Raw genomic sequence first — 17,546 nt, 5'->3', positions numbered from 1 at the left:
GTTACAAATGTACTTAACCTGAGAGCATCTAAGGGACTTGGTGAACATGTCAACCAACTGATCGTTAGAATTGACAAAATCGGTAGTGATTTCTCTAGAGAGCACATTTTCTCTCACAAAGTGACAACCAATCTCTATGTGTTTAGTTCTTTCATGGAAGACCGAGTTTGATGAAATGTGAAGTACAACTTGATTGTCACAAATAAGTATTGTTTCATGGATGTTCCCTATTTTTAGTTATAGTAGTAGTTGCCTAAGCCATGTGAGCTCACAAGTGGCTACTGCCTAGCAAGCTTTTGCACTGAATCTGGCAACTATATTTTGCTTCTTGCTTCTCCATGAGATCAGGTTTCCTCCGATAAGAACACAGTATCCAAAAGTTGATCTTCTATGTGATGGGGATCCTGCCTAATCCGCATTAGAATAACAAGTGATCTTAGTATTGCCTTTATCTTCATACAATAACCCTTGTCCCAGAGCATTTTTTATGTATCAAAGAATACGTGTCACAGCATCTCAATAGCTATCACAAGGGGCATTTAAAAACTGGCTTACCACACTAACCGCGAAGGTGATGTCAAGTCTGGTGATAGTGAGATAGTTGAGTCTGTCTACCAAGCAACGATATCTTTCCGGTCTTTCAAGGGCTCCTCCTAACCCGGAAGGAGTTTGATATTGGAATCCATGGGAGTATCACACGGACGATAGACAAGCATACTAGTTTCAATAAAAATGTCTATGACATACTTACGTTGATTAATAACAATGTCAAAAGAAGATTGGGCAACTTTAATGCCTAAGAAATATTTGAGAGGGCATAAATCTTTAGTATGAAATTGTTGTGAAAGGTGCTCTTTGAGTAGTTGAATTCTAGTCTCATCATCACGAGTGATGACAATGTCATCAACATAAACCACAAGATAAATGCATTTGCCAGAAGAAGAATGAATGTAGAAGACAGAATGATCAACTTCACATCTAGTCATGCCAAATTGTAGCAAGACAGAACTGAAATGACCAAACCATGCGCGAGGAGATTGCTTCAAATCATAGAGAGACCGATGAAGTTTACAAACAAGACGAGAATCACCAGGAGCAATAAAACTAGGAGAATGACATATATAAACTTCTTTTTGCAACTCACCAAGTAAGAAGGCATTTTTAATATTGAGCTGGTGAAGAGGCCAATGACAAATTACAGGCATAGTGAGAAAGAAACGAATAGAAGTAATTTTGGCCACGGGGAAAGGTGTCCCCATAATCTAGACCAAAAATTTGTGTATATCCTTTGGCAACCAAACGAGCTTTTAACTGTTGAACTTGGCCCCGTACACATTGTCATGAGTCCTTCTTTATTTTATTTACACCCAAAGACTTAGATATGATTTAGAGGATTTTCAACCAAAAATACTTTATTCACTATTTTAGATAAGATATATAACTCATAGATTTACAAATAAAAAAATGTGAGTTGCTATAAAAATAAAGAACCATGTCTAATACGCTAAATTGATAAATTAATTCTTTAACTCTTCGTTTGATATTTTATTTATTTTAGTTATTTAATTTTTAGAAGTGTTTTAGATTTTTTTTCATTAAAAAATGTTAAATCCCTTATCTATTACTATGTCTTCTTTTTATGATCTCAAGATTCAACCAAAAAATCTTTTAAAATATGCTATTTTTTAATTGAATTCACAAGAAAAAAATAGGTCATAGAAGTATTTATCAAAAAAATAAAAAAAACTAGCAACACATTTTCTTATATATTTGTAACTATTTTTTAAAATTTATAAAAAAATTATAAATACATATAAGAGAAATATTAAATTAAGAGTGAAAATAAAATTTATATAATTTTTAATAATTTTAATTAATAATTAAAAATATGTTAAAAATATATTACTAATTTTTGATAAGTCAATGGGCTTGCAGTAGCATTTTAAAATTTCTGATAAAAGCCGATTAATTGTTGGAAAAAAAAAAGGCCGATAAATCTAGGACCAGCTAATATATCCAATTTGTATCTTTATTTGCTATCGTGGGCCATTATTTACAAAGTCCAGCGAAGCATTTGATTTTTCGTTTTCAATTGAGAAGGGCTTTGATTTTTTTCACCTTTGTTTTTATTTTATTTGCATTTTTAGTATAGTTTTTTTTTTTAATTTTCCAAAAATACTTTATAAATTTTAAAATTCCATCCACCTTCGTCTTCAACCTGAGTCCATTCATGTTCTAATCCTCCATCTTTTTCTCTTTTTGTTTTTCTGATTTTCTATTTATTAGCGTTCACGTATCCTCACTGCTTCCCTAACATTTTCGTGTAATCCTCTGCTACATTATTTATTTTGATAACTTATTTATCGATTTTGTATAGTATTTCGTTATTTTCCATTGAAAAATAACTTAAAAAGGCATGGAGATATCATTTTCAGAATTTAAGTTCCAGAAACCATATAAATACATTCTGGAAATTAAATTATCACTTAAATATTTAACTTTTGTTTATGGATTTTTTATAATGATTTTTCCTGCAATTGTAGGAGGGAAACTTTCAATACATTGAGATTTGCAGAACGTACTAAAGCTATTATAAAAAACAAGGTTACTGTTAATGAAACTCCAGACATCTGATGGTATATTCTCTTTTCAGTTCTTAATTATGCTTTAAAAGGGTGTTCAAAATCAAACCAAACTAAACCATTATTATACCATTAATATGATTAAAAAATTAAAAACTGATCAAATCAAGAATAAAATAAACAAACTGCATTTTATTTGCAGTATAATTCAGTTTTTGGTTCTCATTATTAAACCAAATTGAACCGCATTTATAATAATTTTATATAATATTTTAATTTAAATTTTTTACTCAATTTTATTATATTATATAAAAACATGATCCATCACTTTCATTTATTTTACACTCTTATTTTTTCAATTAAATATTCTTTTTATTTTTCTATCAATAATATATTTTTAAAATATTATCTTTTTAATCATTATTTCTTTTCTCTATTTTTTATTTTTTTAATAAAGTCTTTTTATTTTGTCAGCTACAATGTATTCTAAATTTAAAATTAGATTATAAGTTATATAGTAATAAATAAAATAATTTAATAATAAATATAAAACCAAAAGAATTAACCCAAATTAAATAGACATTTTATAGTTTAGTTTGATTCAATTTTCAAATTATATTTATAATAAACTAAACTGAATTTCATTTTTATGTGCAATTCGAAAGACTTTTGGAGTAAACCGTGAACACCCTTCTTTAAGATGTCATTGTTCATTTTGAATAACTTAGAAGCGTAAGAAATTAGAGCATTCGATTACAAACTAGCATAAAAAGCTGATTTAGATGTTGAAGACCATATTCTAGAATAATTTTTGCAGAATTATTATTAACAAGGATATTTATAAAAACAAAAAGTTAAAAAAAGAAATCCAAATAAAAAAAAAAGTGCAAAAAAAGAAACTCCCCCGTTGCATTGAATCATCTTTTGTATTGATTGACAATATAAAAATATTTAATTTGACGATGCATGAAAATTAAAAAAAAAAAAAAAAAACCAGATGCCAAAAATTGTTGTTCAACATCCCTCCTCTTTCGTCGTATTACTAAAAATGAATACATATGTACTAGTTATGGTGTCACTCCGCCTCCGGTATTATTTTTTTTCCACGAATATCATACTCATTAAATATTTTATTAATGTTGATTATGTTTACTTTAATTTTGAGTATTTATTAACTATTTAGTAAAATGCATGATACGCATAAATACCCATCAGATCCATATACAATGATTGCAATTATTGTTTAAGAAAAGGAAATAAACTCTTAAAATTTGAGTGTTATACATGAGTAGAATTTCAAGTGTTTTCCTTGTGATTGATAATACCAAGAGATAAGTGTCACAATTTATTCTCTAGCATATTTTTTAATACATTTTATTTATTAGCCAAAGATTATTAAAAATTATAAAAGTCTAAATAATAATTATTAAAATAAAAGTGAAAACTATATAAATTTTATTATTAATAATAAATTTCAGTCAATAATTAAGAGCGTATTACTAAATTTTTTAATAGCAAGATGTCAATGTTGAGCATAGAATTAAAGAGCTACAAAACAATGATACAATGATTAAGGATAGGTTTTTTTTGTTTACTCGTGTTGTTATGCATAGGCTTCGGAATAAAATAACATATTTTATTCTAATTTTAAAAATTATTAAATAGTTTTAAAACTTTTCAGATGTTAAATATTTTTATTTAATAATTTTCAGTTTCAGTTTGTTAATGTGCCCTCTTAATTAAAAAAAAAAACCCTTAAAGATAATAGAACAAGCAAGTGTAAAATGTTTGCTGTAATCAAATTGATCATTTGTGGTCTGGTCTCAAGTTTAAATCTAAAGAGTATTATGTTAAATACTCTTTTTTGGTCAACTATGTATTATGTTAAATTGTTGAAGAAAGGGGGTTTTAAGGGGTTAATTTGATAAGAGAAAAACGACTATTGACGTAGGGAATAGTAGTTATGATTTTTAAATAAATAACATTAAAGAAAAAGAATTGCAAAATTATTTGAAGTTAGTGAACTCTTATATCCTTTATCTAGGTATAATTATAGTTGTGTATGTGCATGGTTTTCCCAACCATTTGTGACATTATAATTAATCTTTTAAAAACTGCATGTGAGTAGCAAAATAGAAGTGGGAAGTGGCAAAGTGGGTTTGAATTTTGTGTTGCAATATAAAGTATATATTTCTTCAGGTTGGGTGGTTCGTTTCATTTTCAAGTGGGCAAATGAACGCACCTTTGATGGCACAATTCGTAGAAGAACCGTACAGCTTTTGTTCTCTTTTGGAGAAAAACATTTTTGTGAGAATAGTTGTATTAATCTTACAGGTTTGAACTTTAAACCAACCGTATATTAGTCGCTTTCTCATGAACATAACATATCTTAGTAATGCTTAGGTTCTTTATCAAGTTGCCATCAATTTGTGGTCCAAAGTCGTGGAAGCTAGCATAAGATTAATAACATAGAGATACCGTAAGCTCAAAAACGTTAACGAATTAGCAAGCGTACACAGTTCTTGGTTTGTCTTTGTTCTCTCGCTCCCGCTTTTCATGCATATATGGCTTTGGTGAAGATTGCCCAATTTGTTGAGTCATTTTCGTGCATCAAATTGATGTGGTTCTACAAAATGAATAGGCACGCATTAATTTCTTGAGAATGCTGAGACAACAGAGTGGAAAGTAGACGTTTGCAAATGCTAGCTAGTACCCACTAACCACCACTGGCTTAACCTTATCATCATACATAGATGGAAGTTCAATCCGCGTACAGACATTGTTTTATTTGTGGTAGTGTGTGCATGTCAACATTATCATCATTTTGAAAGAAAATAAAAGACAACCAATCTTGGATGTTGGTTGTATTCAGATTCTTATTGTCAATATAATTTTTAACATTTTGTGCATAATAAAAGTTTCATGTTAGTAGGTTTGCAATACGTTATTAGATATATAAATATGAGAATTACAAGTCTAAATTATTTAAGATATTTTTAAGTTCTCCCCCATCTTAATCAGGCCTATCTTCACAATTCTGATAGTACACGTCTTATGAAGTGAAAGTGCATAACTATCAGTCATTTCGGTTAGCTGTAAGCCAAAAATCAAATTACAAGTTACATTTATTTCTGTCAAGAAGACAAGTCTAACCCCACTACACATAAGAAACAAATCATGTAATGCACCCAACTATCTCAAATTGTAACAAAGTACATCAATTAATAATGTTTCATTTAACTAAGATATATACTATATGTTTAATGATAGACATAGATTCATAAAAAAAATGAGAGATATAGATTAAAAGAAACTTACTCCAAGAACAACTGTAAAGTTGGGGTATAGATTAACCGATGTAAAATTGCGTGGAAGTAGCAGTTGGGGTATAGAGTAATCAAATTTTTTTAGCTAACGATTAATCAATCTTTTTGATGTATTAAAAAAAAAAACAGAAACCGTGCATGCCTACTTAGTCAAAAGGAATATTTCATGCATATAGATATATAGACGTCAACAGGCGTAAGAGTATACGCATGCATTGACACAGATAGCAACGTAGCTTCTTTCATTCTGTAGCGACGAATCAAAATATATTCTAGCTGTCAAGATTGAAGGATATATGAATCACCATTAACGACTAACCACTCGTACAAAGATATATAAGTGTCGTCTAATGTGATATTATTATATACAATGCGTGATGATAATGACAAAAGCATAAGATAAATTTGAAAGAAAAACTGAAATTGATTTGATGTACTGGAAGGAAATTTAAGTGGAATATTTTATCTCCTCATGCTAACAGTGATATTTAAGAAAATCACTTTTGGTGGACCCAATAATACGACGCCTTAAAAGTGTCGCAATCCATCATAATTTGAGTAATTAATGTCGTAATGAAGTTTTAAAGTAATTGATCAAGTTGTTAATGTACCAAATAGAAATGCAAAAACATACATAAAGAAACTGCCAAAGATCGCCGTAATACATGATATCACAAATCAATTGCTTTTTGTAATGCACAGGAATTCAATGTTTCAATTAAAGATTGTGCTTATCGTCTCGTCGGTAATTGGAAATGTCGTATTGAGATCCATGGCTTAATAAATAAATAAACAAAACCATTTTGTTTTGCGTAAAAACTATGCTAAAAAGTTTATTTTATTTAAACAATATGTCAAAAACTAATAAAGCATTTGAACATTTCGCACACCAGGTATGTGTTTATATATATAATATGAAGTACAGGCCACGCTTCTTGACGCTGGCACCGACAAAGTATACATATAGAAATATATAGCCTCTTCAGAATTAAATGTGCGCAAAATATAACCCAACCCAACCCACATTTGAAATTGATCACGCGTGGTGGATTCGTCGGCGTAGCAATATTTTTGGTTCATTCCCCACAATTTTCTTGGTATAGTGCGTGAGTGGTGGCCTATTCTTTTCTATTTAGTTATATGTTGTGGATGCATTTGCACCCACCAACAACTGGCAAATCCAATTCATGGTCACTCTTTCTTGTGGGAACCATGCTCTCAATTGGTATATGGTCGTATTTGTCAATTACTTGGTACTTAATTTGACTATTGAAGACGACTAACCACCAATCGAATACAGGAAAATTGAGGCATTTAAAATATGTTTAAACTAAATATGCCAACTTGTTTTGTCTCTCTTGCTCGTGCTAGATTCATATTGATATTGATATTCTCTGTTTCAGACAAATAAATACGATCCGTGCAGATTTGCATATATATGCACAGGTTTATCTTTTCTTCATTTTCATCGAATAGTTACAAATGCCTGTTAAGATGAAAACAGTAAATGGAATTGCGAGAGTTTAATAATAAGATTTGCATAGTTTGGAATTTGGGAAAGAAAATTGTTGCGTGGAATAAGTATGAACCCTCAACAAAGATGAGTATATGGAGTGTGATCAATCAGACTAGACATTGCAAAATTAATTAAAAAAAATTAGTTGTTGAATATTTGACTTTTGATATTTGAATTTCAGTCATGTTATAACTGTACTGTATTTTTATAAAGTTTCCATACAAAATAATGTATCATAACTTTTAGGGAGTTTTTCTTGTTTAGATGTAATGAGAGATGGATGTGTCATGAGTGGTAGCCATTAATCTTTCTTTTGGCAGGCTAGGATTACTATCCAATCCAACTTATCATGAGCAACCAGACAAGTCAGCATGCCAATTAGTTGTTTATTTTTAGTGCAAGATACTTGGTTAAACCTGGAAGCTGATTCAAGTTAGTTTAAGGGTAATTTTTTTTAGCAAGGTCTTCAAGTTCATCTTATTATGATATGAAGATTTTTAACTTTAATATAATTATCTCCCCAAAATAAATTTATAATATAGATAAAAAGGGTAGAAATTAAATTAGTTAACTGGAGGGAGCAGGACACAATTAGTCATCAAAGCCTAGAGTAATTACATGACGGGAAAATTTTTTAGGAGAGATTTTAATTACATTGGATTTATCTTTATTTAAAAGTGGTTCTTTTTATTTATTTCCTGCAATGTTCTCATTTTGAGTCAAATCTGAAATTTTTTATTTTGTTAAGATAAATTTTATTTTTTAAAATATTTTGTTTTTATTCATCATATTGATCCACTTTTGTTTTATGTTATTTTATTTTTTCTTGAAATCGACTTTTAATTATTTGACTAATATAATCAACATGAACTATAGAAAATAAATCTACCTTAAAATTATTTGGACTATATTAACTTCACACTTGTCATAGATTATAATTTTAAGAAATTAACCCAAATTTTTTATTTAATTTAAAACAAACTATTAGTCGATGGTTAATTACTTCTCATTTAAGCAGAGAATTAAGAGAGTTTTATATGTTATTTGGTTTGAGGTGATGAAAAACAAGAAGAAAAAGAAAGTTAAGATTTTTATCTCTCTTCTACTTTGAATTTAGAGAAAAGTAAAATTATTATTTTTTATAAACTATATTGACTAAATTATTCTCAATAATTACATTGGTAAAATTATTGTAAAAAGAATAATAACTTTTGTTTTTATATTCTTCTTATTTTATTTTTACTTTTATTTTATTATTTAAAAAAATAGAAAGAAGAAGTGATTCATGCATAAATTAATATATTTTAAGTCAATGTAACATACGTCTATTAGTTCATTATCGGTAGTTTAAAATATTTCTGTTAGTGTAATTTATGAAATATATATATGATGTAATTTATGAAATATATGATCAAATAATTTTTTAACCTTTTAAAGCATAAATACATAATGACTCATCAACAATCAATAACTTATAAACAACTAATAAAAATTCTCTTACCAATAATTTAAAGGGTCTTCGTGATATTCATTAAATTTAAGCTATCTTTAAATTTCATATATCTTTTATTAATTTGTGCTGTTCTTTTTATTTTTCTTCAAAAGAGTATATGCTTTTATTCTTCTATGACAACACATTTTCTATGATTTTTATTTACCAAACACTTCCTTATTACAATTTCACAGTTGCTTTTATAGTTAATCACTTTTAGCAAAACCTCATCAATAAGACTTAACAAAATCATATTATGCACCTTTTTTAACATTTCTTTCTTTGCATCTTCTATTAGAGTTGCGTGTAATTTTTTTTTACTATCTAATATCATTGCACATGCTTAATGCATTAGAATTATTTTTATCTTTAATTTCAATAAAACAAAATCATTTGATCTATTGAATTTCTTAATATTAAAAATTCAATATTAAATTTAAATAAAATGTTGTAATTACTATAATCAATTATAGAAAAACAAGCTATTTTAACCAATTGTTATAACAAAATGAAAAAGAAAAAACGAGAAGAAGAAAAAGTCGAACACATAAAATTAACGTTGTTTAGTTAACATGATTTGCCTTTATAGACAATTTGAGAGATTTTTACAAGTGTCTAACTTTTTAAAATATACATAGATAATGATTCATAATTTGTCATATTAACCCATACCTCATTGTTACAACTAGTTATAACAATAAAAACAGAAAATTAAAAAGACAAAAAAATATAAAATATTTTAAATTATAATACTTTAAAAAATAAGAAATTTAATTTGAAAAAATATTTTTTCAATTATAAAACAAAGATAAATCATTTTTATTTCATCATTATATAGTACTTGAATATAAAAATTACATGAATTATAAGATTAGCAGCACAACAACAATGTTAAGGGAGCATCATGTCTCTCCTTAGAGGTGTAGGCTAGAAAGAAGAAAATAAAATTTGAAAACTTATTTGATTTTAGATTTGGAAAAAAGATATTACAAGATAATAGTAATTTTTAAAATTTAAATTTAAGAACTATTTAACAATAATAATTAATTTTTAAAAAAAATTGATGAATAAATAAAAAAATTTAAATATAAAAAAATTTAATATTTAAGAAAGTTATTCTATTTTCTTTCAACAAATACCATATATTTTACCTTAAAAATATTATTCATCAAACAGTGAAATTTTGTTTTGTTTTAGTATTTTTGCCTCCATAATAAAGTCATAATGAATGTAAAATATATGACAAAGTCAACAAACCAAATATTTCTTTTAAATGTAATATAGATATTTGGGTAATTTCATAATTTACGTACAATCTTGTTTTTCCATTTTTCACTGAACATATTTAGTAGTCTACTTTGAATATTGTTTGAGTCAGAAAAGTTAAGAATAACTTTAATCTTGCAACTATAGCTTTTACGAAGTTCACATATTGGAAAGAAATAATTATTTATACAAATAATTGTATCTCAAAGATTTTTAATTATAAGAAATTATCATTTACGAACAGTTTAATATCATATCAATTTCTGCAAGCATAACTCTCTTTTAAATAAAAAAAATAAGTTATTAATATATAGCATATGAACAATATAATACATCATATTAATGAATAAACAAGTTCATTAACATAAAATATTGAATAATGAATTGTCTTTTCATTATATTAAATATTAGTATAAAAAAAATTTATTCCTCAATTTATGATGGAAAATTTGATTTTATGAAACAAAAATTATGCTAACAAAGATAATTCTAATACTTGAGGATTTTTTCTTTTTATTAGAAAAAAAAGTATTTTCTTAATTTTTATTATAAGAAATAAATGATATATTTAAGGTGCATTAATTATTAAATTTTTTTATATTTTTTTATTAGTATCATTAAATATACAAATTACTAATTATACCATTTAATGTTATAGGTATTTTTAGAATAAATTTTATATTCATGAAAAAAATAACTGATTTAATTATTTTTCTTGATTTTGATAATTTATTTTTTTATTTTTTATAAAAAGATAAGAGGAAGTACAATTGTGTTTAGTGCTTTGTCTTATCACATTGTCATTAGATGTAATAAACAATTGTTAAATGTAGGCGTGTCTTAATGTAGAATTGTGGTTTGGGATCTGAATTAGAAGGAATCTAAGTTTTGGAATTTTTATATTGCAATTTTTCTCTTATTTTACCATTTCTTGTTTTTTTCTCATAATTCAGACTTGGTGGGAGAACAAAACACGAGCCTTGCTCTATGCCATGGCTTATCCAAATTCAATGCTAAATTATTAGCGTTCTACTGCGCCATCAATGTCTATGCGTCCTTTTCCTTCTCTATGTATAGTAAGATCACTGCTGCACACTTCATTTTTTATGTAAGAAGCGAAAAATAATAAAAGGGACAAAATTATAATAAATAATAGAGAAAAATGTTAAATTTGTTCTCTAAAGATGAAGGTGCAATTAATATTTTTTTCAGTTGAAGTTACCAAAATAAATTTTAAAAAATTTAAATCATTATAGCATTAAAAACAAACTATTTAAAAGACCAAAGAGAAATAATTTGTTAAATCAATTTTTTAAAGACTTAATCGGGGACATATTTATTTTTAAATAACATGATGTGATAAAAAAGAAAAAAGAAAAAGATTAAAATCCCTTGTACGTGTATAAATGATCACTCTACGCATATGAACACGATTCTTAATATATATATATATATATAATCACCTTTTTGTAAACACGCTCCACTTCATCCGTGCATTATTATTGTAGGTGTGAAACATGGAACCGTGGAAGGTAATATATGTAAAGGACAATTCAATGACAACCTTAATCAGTTAACCAGGCGAAATTAATGGCTTTTTCAGAACCTAGACATGAATAAATTAAAACAAGTGTAAGCTTCACTTCCTTCAATAATTTCAAATTTGTTTGAAATTTCTATGTGTATGCCATGGATTGCAAAGGTATTTTATTTATTTAGAAAAAGTACAAAACTATAAATAAGAAGAGAAAATTATTTATTTATTTTTAAATATATACATATTTAATTTAAGAAAAACAATATTAAAATTCAAATTATAAAAAACTATCTGATTTAAATTCAAAAATAAAAAGTTACAAATGATGTGTTATTTTTCTTTTTCAAAAACAATAATCATTCAATGCGCCTACCGATCCCCCTAATTGAAGATACATGTATCCTTAGTTTTAATGTTATATTTGATTAAAAAATATTTTAATCAATGCTCAATTTTCTTATCAAAATTAGTTATAATAAGAAAGTTGTAAATTATTGTTAACGTAAATTTTATCAATTAAAATAACTTTTGAGTCATAAGATAATTAAGGACAAAATTTAGGTTAGGTTGTCTATAGAATTTTTTATTTTATTTTAAACAAAATGTATATATTTGAGGCTTAACTTAAAATAACTCTTTTGGTAGTAATTTGTTTTTCTAATTTTAAAAACTGTAAAATTATTCATTAAAACTTTGTAATCAAATAACTTCACATTATCTATTAATAAATAATATGACTAATTCATTTAATTTATCTTGCAATATAGTTTATCTCAAGTCCTACCTCTAATTTAATAACTATCAATCCTCACCATTTACATATACAAATAGATACACTCATTTATTTAATATATAAAACACTAATTTAAATATTTAATATACAAGGTTATGATATATAACTACTTTTTATTAGTCTTAATGAATTAAGTATTGATGTCTTATAAATAGTAAAAATAGTAAAAATTTTAAAAAATATTTTCAAGATAAAATACTCTTAATTAATTTCTTTTATTAATGATAAATATTTTCAAGATTCATAAGATATTTTGCACTTAATTTTTTTTTTTTATGTAAACACAATAACATGTTTTATTTCATCCTCCTTTAAAACTTCGATATTTTGGGAGTCAAATTAACAGTCAAGCATTATATTCTAAAAATTTAAATCACACATTATAATATAAAATATAATTAATTTTAGAAAAATATTTATTTTAAAAATAAATTTATGTAAACTAAAATTATATTGAATAAATTAATAAAATAATTTCACAAATAACTATTCATAAAATTTAAATTATATTTTATAAAGTATCTAGTAAATAGATTTATTATTAATTTTTTGATGATGTGACAATTTTTTTGGTTGACTGTGAATCTATCCTAAAATAAATTGGAATTTAATATTTAAAACTTTCTTTTTTTAAATATCAATTGAGGGGTGTGTGAGAAGACAATATTTTATATATCCTTATCAATTAAACTGGTTCGATGTGTACAGAGGCAAACTTGCATTGACCCATCTAGCAATTTCTTGACAAAATATTGTCTACTTTGTGAAGGTAGGGACAAATGCTATCAAATTTTTTTAAAAGATTTTGCTGCGATACAGCCATCATCGAAAACTATACTGTAGTGTTTACTAAAATTTATTTATTGAATTAAAATAAATGTTTTATCATTATTTAATTTGGATTTATTTAAAATATGAAATTATTACAACTAATTAGTTTTACAGTATTTATTTCATCAAAAATAAATTTTATAATTAAATGTTAATAATATGGAATAATAGTTTTAATTTTCAATTCAAAATCATTATATTATATCTCAATTTTTATATAATGGAAAGTATTTGGATTTGTTGGTTTCAAGTTGGATTTGGATGTGACAATTTTTACAAAATGGTCGATCATAGAATTTGGATTTATTGGTTCCGACTTGAGCTTCGGTTTGCTAATCACCTCTACTTATTTCTCTCCTCTACTTCTCCGTTATCCATTGCCATTGTTTTTTAAGATTAAATTTACTAGCTGAAAAGAAAAGAACACCAATTCGACCCATCATACTAATTGTACAATAATACATAATTTTCATTAACATGTTTTAAAATAAAAAAAAAAATTCATAAAGAACATTAAGACAATTTTCAGAAAGATTTCCTAATCTAAAATGGCAAAGATTAGAATGGATGGTGCAAGAATTGCGAGGTTAGTAACAAATGAAGCTTTAGGTGTTGGAAAACTTGTTTCTTTGTTAACTTCTACGTGATAAAGACTTTGTTTTAATTTAACCAAACTAATCATTTTTGTTATCATCTTTGTTTTTTATGTGATCCAGATGAATGCGATAAATATAGTTAGGACTGAGTTGCACTTGCAAATTTATACCAAAAATTATGTGTGGCTCCAGATTATGAGAATAAAGAAATTTGCAATTTGACACAATTAATCTAATTATAGGCATAGGATAGATTTCCAAGCATTGCTCCTATAGATCTTGAGATCTTATACTCAAGACAAACTATATGGTGACTGGCATACTTTTGTAACATGTATGAATTATTATTTTGAATTTGATTGTTTTGTAATAGATGGTTGGAAAGTTGTACCTTTAAAGCTGTGAGAAAAGATCTAACATTTTACAGATATGTTTTTGAGACAATAAAAAAGGATGAGGTTTTTAATAATATATTTACTTCATTATCTTTATTAGTAAATGGTGTGATAATCATTTAAAATTTTTGACAAATTATATGGGACCCGTACAACACGTATGTTATTTCTTCCTTACCTCCAATGCATTTAAATGAAATGGTATAATTGGATAGCAATTGTACCATTTTTTTACTTTCAAATTGTTCAATGGCGTCAACTTGATCATGTTATGCAACAATTTGATATGACTCAACATATTCCTAGTAAGTTGAGACAAGATGAAAGTATACATGGCATAATACTTAGAGGAAAGACAAATAAAGATTGATGCAGAATTTACCGATCCTACATTGATACGTGGAATTGCATAGCAGAGTTTGTGGTTACGAACCATCCATAAATAGGATTATTAAGTGAAAATTCATACTACATAAGGTGGAACACGAAATACACATGATATTGGATTACTCGACATCACGTGACTAAAGGATGCATGGTAAGTAATATTTTTTAAAAAAAACATGTAAATTTTTAAATTTAAACTTGAAACAATATAATTATGTTTAATTCCTTACTTCACATTTATTTAAACTTGTAGATGTACAAAATTGAAAGAATACAATTTTTTATCTTCTGAAGAGGGGTTGTCATCATTATGGCCAAATAGAAACTTTTTTGACTTGATTAGGCAAAAAGCTGAATACATGCTAATGATGACACATACGGAGATCGTATTGTTGAGGCATAACTCCTAGCTTCAGAGCTTGACCCTACCCAAAACATTCCTCATGAAATTGTAGAACTAGATATGCTAAATAAGGTTCTGAATTGGGAAAGTGATTAGATACTTTGAAATTTTGAGATTTGGCCGAAATAAAAATCTTTGTTTTTACTTTCTCTCGAACTCTCTTATTCGTTTCTCATTCTTGCATGGGGTAAGAGTTTTGATAGAAGACTAAAACTCTCGTTCAATCTGTGGAATCCAAACGTCGTAATTTCAACTTAAGTTATGCACTAAATTGCTTCAAGTTTGTTCTCTTTTCTTTCTAATTTCAAAATTGTGTATTGCAATCTTAATTAACTTTTCTGTTGTTAGAATTTAAATTAGGACTCAATTGATACTCTGATTTTATAATTAATGTGGATTAGGTTAAATGATTATTTAATTTAATTCGTAACCCTATTCAATTAGGATATTCGATTGAATTAATAATTGAATTGAGTAATTGTTTAAAAGCGAATTTAAATCTTTAGATATTGTGATAGTCGGAGTTACACGGAATTGGTATTCTGTAGATTGATGTTTCTTAATTCATTTTTACTCACTTTAATTCTGTCAATAATTTAATTTAATTTAATTTAATTTAATTAATTTGTAATTTTCAAAACCCCAAAAAATCTTATTTGCATTCTTTAAAACAAAACTTAAAATTGAATTCGACTGAAATGTATTTCCGTGAATCGACCCAGGTTTGGCTCTATACTACAAAACCTTTAAAAAAACTTAATTGTTTTTATAGAGACTCGACATCGTCTATTAAGGGAGCTCAGAAAGAGTTGGTTTCAGTACTATTATTAGAAATAAGGATGAAAATTGGCTTAAAAAAGCTTCTAAGTTCATTAATATTTCTAACAATACTCATATTTACCTTATAGTCATACTTCAAGGGTTAAAATTGACTTAAAATCTAAATATTAAACATCCTTTGTATTACTTTTAACTTGACAAATATCATAAATCTTATGATAAAAATTGTTTTACTTTTTCAAAAGTATGCTGATATCATTTAAGATATAAACAAGTGATTGAGAAAAGTTCCACAAATCATAGTCATACTCTATATGAAAACACTACATGTGCAAATATTTAGTTAAACTTAGAATATCTTATATTGTAATTTTAAATATTATATCTGACTTTTTATAGACTTGAGATTACTATTTCAAGGTGATGTTAGGAAAATCTTATATTTATTATTGTAACTTTTTTTTTTCTAAAAAAAAAAGATAAATTGATTAATTTTAATGGATTTGACGCATATATAATAATAATAATAATAATAAAAGAAAAAAACACATTATAGTAATAATACGTGATCCTTGAATTGACTCCAATCGCTGTGCATGCATCGTGTATCGTTTTGTTTGTGTTATACATGCATGTGGAAGAGAGTCAAGACAATTACGTCTTTTATATGTTTTTATTACGTAGCTGAACTTTCATCCTGAGATAAAGTTAACACCCACATAAGTAAATGGAAATTTATCACAAGTAAAGATGAAATTAAAGGTATATTTAATCTATATACGAATGTCCTAAAAATATTATATAGCAAATACCACTAGATTACGGTGAGAACCTTTAAAGTTTGAAAATGTTGCATGAAGTATTAATATATTATTAGAATAAATTTTTTATTAATTTTAATAAATTTTATGATTGAAATTATAATATGATTTTTGTATAAAAATATTAAATAAATTTTTAATTAAATTAGAGACTTAAACACACCTTAATTGGTTGCCTTCTCTTTCTTAGTTAATGTATCTACATAAAGAATGGTAAATATAACAAGCGACCCGTACTTTTGCTTTAATGCCAAGAGGGCGTTCGTAATGTGATTCTTTTATGTTTTAGGAATTTTAAGTTAGAAAAAATTTTCATGTTTGGTATAAATAAAGAATATTTATAATGATTGGAATTTTTAGAAATTTTTTAATTATATTTTTCAACAAAATATTGCTGAGATAAAGTATGAGTAAAAATATTTGTATATAAAAAAATTAAACACATTTATGAAGTATTATTTAACACTTGCGAGAATATTTAAATATGGTATACACATTTATAATATTTTTAATAATACAATATAAAAAAGCAAGATTGATGAAAAATATAATTTCTAAGAAAGAAAAAACAAATCTAATGTTTATACATATTTCATATTTCCCTAACACATGAAAAGCAAAAAGACAAAGAGAAACATAAACACACTAAACAAACATCACTCTCACCAAACAGTAGGTTCCCTAAGCTGGAGATCTCTGCAACCTGCTCAACATTTTTATACTTTTTGTTTATTCAGTGTTATTTTATTTTATGATAAAATATTTTAAAAGAAAATGAAAAATTTTGATTATCTTGGGGGGCAGTCTCTGTGTGGGCCGAT

Source organism: Abrus precatorius, unplaced genomic scaffold, assembly GCF_003935025.1.
Source record: "Abrus precatorius isolate BTA unplaced genomic scaffold, Abrus_2018 Scaffold10, whole genome shotgun sequence".
NCBI lineage: Eukaryota > Viridiplantae > Streptophyta > Magnoliopsida > Fabales > Fabaceae > Abrus > Abrus precatorius.
This window is presented reverse-complemented; position numbering follows the sequence as displayed.